General features: G+C 37.1%; 1 long non-coding RNA gene across 1 annotated transcript; it reads right to left on the bottom strand.

The window, feature by feature from the left end:
• Positions 1-365: 365 nt before the first annotated feature.
• Positions 366-5,031, bottom strand: LOC306985042. The gene is made up of 4 exons (XR_013794733.1): positions 4,904-5,031; positions 1,586-1,656; positions 1,355-1,486; positions 366-554 (listed from the first exon to the last, which is right to left on the bottom strand). It is a non-coding gene; the product is annotated as an uncharacterized lncRNA (long non-coding RNA).
• Between the last annotated feature and the right edge of the window lie 583 nt (positions 5,032-5,614).

The raw sequence follows: 5,614 nt of genomic DNA, 5'->3' as shown, positions 1-5,614 counted from the left end.
TTTATTTATCATATTGGCCATTTTGATAGCTGGATATTTTCCCTTTTTTCTAACATTATGGTTGTTTTACAGTAAATAACTGTTTTATGACTTTTAAATAAAAACATCTCAACCAAGTTTTGTCTCTATTGTCTCTGTATAGGGGGAACAAGAGTGTGTTTAGTTTGCTGTGTTAAAAGTTTTGAGAGCAGTTCCCCGAGTTTGGAGAAATGTACCAAATCGATTGAGAAAAACTGTCATTTATTTACCAATGAAATGGTTTAGTTTGACAAGCATAAAAAAATCACTTAATAAATGTATCCATCCATTACTGTAATTGAGTTTATTTATTTCTTGAGAAATAGTTTTTTTATTGATGCAGTTTTGGTGAGTCATGCAGGACTTATGTTGACATATTCTGCATTCCTCTCTAGATTCCAGTCACTCCTAAAGTTATGCAGTTATGGATGCAGTCTCCTCTGGTCTAAAAATCCTTATTAAAAATACATATCTTCAGCTCTCTCTACTGTATATTCATTGGATCCTGTTGGTCAAATCGGTTTCTCTCTTTCCACCTTTAGGAATAATAATAGTTGTGTTAGGGCTCATTATAAGGAATGCGGTCTCCAGTGCTGTCATTGGTAATGGTGTTGATGGTCTGTTGTGGGATTTGTTTTGTCAAGGAATATTTTTTGGGAAATAAGCCTTTGTTTTTCATTTTAAAGACAGAGGTACAATACCGAGAAAAAAATAAAAAAAATAAATAAATAAAAATAAAACCAAACAATAGCCTATTATGTTTGAAAAATAGGGAAGCTGTTCTATTTTGGAACATTTCATTTTTTTTTATGTAACTTTAGCTCAATCTTTTTATTTTGTCACTGTTTAATTAAATAATTTGTTTGTTTTATTTTCTATGTTTATTCAATGTATCCCCCTGTGTTTGTAATTCTTCAAAACCAATAGAAAGAAGAACAAAAAATCGTCAAAGCTCTTCTTCTGCCCAATACTACATTAAAACATAGCTTTACTGCCATCTAGTGGTGTGTAAGTATTCAACAAACTTAAAAAAATGCCTCATGATGAAACCTTCTGTGTGAACTATTGAATCAGTGTTTGCTTGAGTAACACTGAAGTATTGTATCTTGTCTGGTCACAAAATTCTGTAATCATTTATGCCCTTATGAAAAAATGTTTTCCATTCCATAAACTCTATGTTCTAAATAGAATTATATAGGCCTATACAAAACCGGGGAAAAAAAGTGGAAAAAAGTATCTGATCACGTAACGTGTAATGTGTAGCCTAAACTTAAACTCTGAAAATGGGCCAGCAATTACTTAATGTTTTTATTAATCAGTGATGCAAATGACTCACCTTTCAGCAAAATTCACTGGTTTGAGCCACCAAAACCAGTGAAAAAGGATGGATGTTTGACGAGCAGTCGGTCAGGGCAGTTCAGAGGATTGGGTTCAACATTGCTGGATGATGCATAACTACACCATTCTGCTGGCAAAGTGCATACATCAGTTTGAATCATCAGATCACAAAACATTTTGGATCTTGTTTACACATATAATGACAAATACAGGTGTAACGGACACTTACCTATAGTCTATAGGAAAATGGCCATTCCGTGTCAACTTAACCAGAGATCCCCAGAGGTCCTCATTTCTTTTCTGGTGAAAGACATTCATAAATGAGAAAGAAAACTAAAATATTTTACGCAGAGTTAGGTCTCTTAGTAAAATCTGTTGACTTGCAATCTTTGTTGCATTATATGCCAATGGTGACAGTTCAAAATTGGGGAAAAGCACAAGTTTTAAAGATATCTTAATATACTTGTAGGCATCTTCATTTTTAAGGTCCTATATGGTTCATTTACAGAGATAGGGATTTCAATGTGGCTTCATGAGTAAATTGTACACATTTTCACGAGTCAAAAACCAAATGTGCGTCACTATACAGTTAATATTTTTTTCTTTCAAAGGGAAAAGTCTGAAGAAGATATTATGATGAAACTAGACATGTCCCTTTATCAAACTTTATGGACTTGACACTTCTTTTCTAAAACAATATAAGGACGTTTTCTCTGAGCCATTAACAACAATGATCAATCAATCGATTAGTGAGGGCATCTTTCCAGCAGCCCTAAAACCGGCGATTGTCACCCCTATATTTAAATCCGGAAACAAACAAGACATGAACAATTATCATCCAATAAGCATCCTTCCAGCTGCATCAAAAGTGCTCGAGAAGACTGTGGCGGAGCAACTTACTACCCATTTTGACTCACAAGCTCTTTTAAACCCAATGCAGTTTGGCTTCAGACGGAAATACTCAACAGACTCTGCTTGTTGCTACCTTCTAGAAACTATCAGGGCCTATGTGGATCAGGGAAGAGTGGTGGGAGCAGTCTTCCTTGATCTGCGTTCAGCTTTTGATACTGTCAATCACCAGATACTTTATAGTTAGTTGCATCAATACAATCTTTCTGAGCACACCCAAAAGTGGATAAGATCTTATTTGAGCGACCGAAATCAGTGTGTACGAGTGAATAATATCCAATCTGCGTTTAGAGCTACTTCGATGGGAGTGCCGCAAGGGTCTATTTTTGGACCCTTGGTTTTTAGCATCTATATAAATGACCTCCCCAGAGTGTGTTCTGACGTTGATGTAATAATGTACGCTGATGATACGATGATCTTCACTTTTGGGGAAAACGAGCTGGAGGTTGCTGACAAATTATCAAAAGAGATGCAGAAAGTTGCAGAATGGTTGCAGACGTCCTGCCTGACCTTAAACGTTGATAAAACAGTCTCAATGTTCTCAAGGCTTGACAGAACCAGTGGAGCAGGAATGACTCCAGACGGCACTGGGACATCTAAACAGTCTGACCAAGGTGGAGCCGGAGGGATGAGGGAACCCGGTGGAGCCGCAAGGACAATGGTATCTGGTGGAGCCGAGGATTGGAGGAGCCAAGGTATCTACGGTGGCCTCTGGTATTCACTCCATGGAGCAGGGAGATGGCTGGCTGGGCTCTGGATTTGGAGTGAGGCTGATTATATAGTCCTCAGTGGGGCAGAGATGGTAAGTGGTGATCTATTAGCACCCACTCCACAAATGTGGCAAAATTTTCTCCGTGGATTGTCCACTGGGAGGCGTGCCAGATTGAGAAAGTCCTGGGTGTGGTCCCACAGTGGACGCCCCCCCCCCCTGCTCCAAGCAGAGTGACGCTTGGAAGAACTTCTGACTTCTCCCATAATTTTTTCCGCTTAAACCTCGACCCTTTCATATGATCAACTGCAAGCTTTTTAATTCAGATCTGCCTCAATCAACAACCGATAGATAAGTCACCAGCCAGAATTCTTTTCTTTTTCGGTAATCTGTATCAATCAGATGCATATCACAAATATCTGTCACTACTTCCGTTACCTTGCGACTTTAAACTAATGCAGCATTTTCTTGTTTTTGTTTTCTAAATAATCAGGCTATTTTGACTTGGACCTTTAAGCAACCACTTGATAGCAGCTTGCATAGCGACATGATACAAAACACCCAGACCAATTTAGCAACCACATACAGCACACAAAAAAATGCCCAGAATGCTCTAGTTTAGCAACTCCAGCAACGTGATAAAATCCACCCAAAACACTTGAGCAACTGCATGGCAATGTGCTATATCGAAACAGCATAAAAATGTCCTGCAACCAACCATAACAAATTAGCATTCTGGTGGCAAGTTTTATACAACCGACTTCCTAAAATCTAGGTGTTTAAAAAAACAAAAACAATAATTAGCTGAGAACAGAACACCCAGATCACTTTCTTGCGGTCTCACACCAGGGTTATTATAGTTAAAAATGTTACTTGAACACATTAAATCTACAATGCATCTTATATTTTCTATAAAATGTATGGTCTGCTATGTTAATATTTCTTATTTTTAGCTATTTTCTCCCTCTCTCTAACACACACACACACACATGCAAATGCTTTGTGGGTGTCCTGTGGAAAAAAAATCTATGTGTGTGTTCAACTCATTATGCTGTGGTGGCACAGAGTGGAGGAACTGGCACCATGAGTGTTAGCCTTTTCATATGCTTATCCATGAGAGGCACAGATGGCCCCTTTTCCTCACACCCAGGGACCCGCTATTGATTAAGCTTCTGCTATAAAAAAAGAAATAATTACATATCAGGCGCTGAAGGAAACTGACACAGAAACTGCCTCTATCAACATCAGCCAAAATGGGAATTTTCAGCTTCCATTTCCAAGTATACATGGTACATTACATTCTATCACAAAGAGTCAATAAGAAGTGTAAATCGCAGCTTCCTGCAATAACCTCACCAAAGGTCATGTTTACATTTCTCTTGTGCAGCAGAACAGTTTTGACAGAGGTTTTTGTCAGAATATAAACAGCCCTAATTTACTATATTTAATCCAAGAAAATAGCATGATAAACAGCTTCAATTTGATGTGAAGTTATGCTTTTTTATTTATATATATATAATAAGCAATAAGAACATTATTACAGTAAATGTTGCTCCAGTTAGACTGGGCTTTGGAGTAAGCCACACTGTATTATTTAGAGATTGTAGGCAGTTAAAAAATTCATGGTACTGGGGGTAACCTACATTATGACATATTACTTTAATTTGGGTCACACTAGTGTTATACAGTGTACATTAATAATAAGCATTAGTAATGAACAACATGTGTTTTGTGGAACTGCTGGCTTGTGTCAACCAATTGGTGTCAATGTGTATCTTGCATTGAAATTGTTAAAACATAGGTTGTTTACCACAGGCTTCATTTTACACATAGCCTAAATAAATAAAAAACATAGGAAAATCTCACATTTGAACATTATTTGCTCTTAAAGTCCCCCTGCAGTCAATCATTTTATTCCTTAAAACTTACCTTTGATCACCAAAATTACATATTTAAACGTTGTTTCCAGAAAACGGTGTGCAACGTGGTTTGAGACACGTTTTCTCTTTGGTGGGTAGCCTATGTCAAAAATGTCAGCCCAATCAGCAGCAACCTGTATAAACCGTAGCTACGCGGTATTAAAGAGACAGCTCGCACAATGGGTCCAAGTAAAGTCGTTTAGCTCGGTATTATACGCAATAATTGAAGATATTAGAAGACATGTTGTTGTAAGAGTTGTATAGGCTAGTAAAAATATATGGCATATCAACAGTGATCAGCATAAAGCCTAGTCCACTCACAATAAAAAACAAAAAGGTCATATTATCATGACAGTCTCGGAGGTAAGAAGGGATTATCCTTAACTGCGTTTTTGAGACTGTCTTTGGTTCACTTCACTGCAGTTTTTAAAGAGAAAATAGGCTATTCAATAGGCTAATGGTGTTGACTTATGAATTTACACATGGTCCATGTGTGGTTTGTCTTAAAACATATTAAAAAAATACCACATATAAACAACCTTAAAAACTTGATTTTCACCACAGGGGGACTTTACAAATCATGAAATTAGCTAAAATTAACCAAACACATAATTTACGTCTTTAATTTTTAGTTCTAATTTATTACAACATAAATGCATTTATGGCATAGCCTAGGAGGTCATTCATCGTCATTAATTAGTCCAACTGACTGGGTTACACC

Source organism: Phoxinus phoxinus (genome assembly GCF_949152265.1).
Source record: "Phoxinus phoxinus genome assembly, chromosome: 17".
NCBI lineage: Eukaryota > Metazoa > Chordata > Actinopteri > Cypriniformes > Leuciscidae > Phoxinus > Phoxinus phoxinus.
The sequence above is the reverse complement of the archived record's forward strand: the minus strand, read 5'-3'. Positions and strand labels throughout refer to the sequence as shown.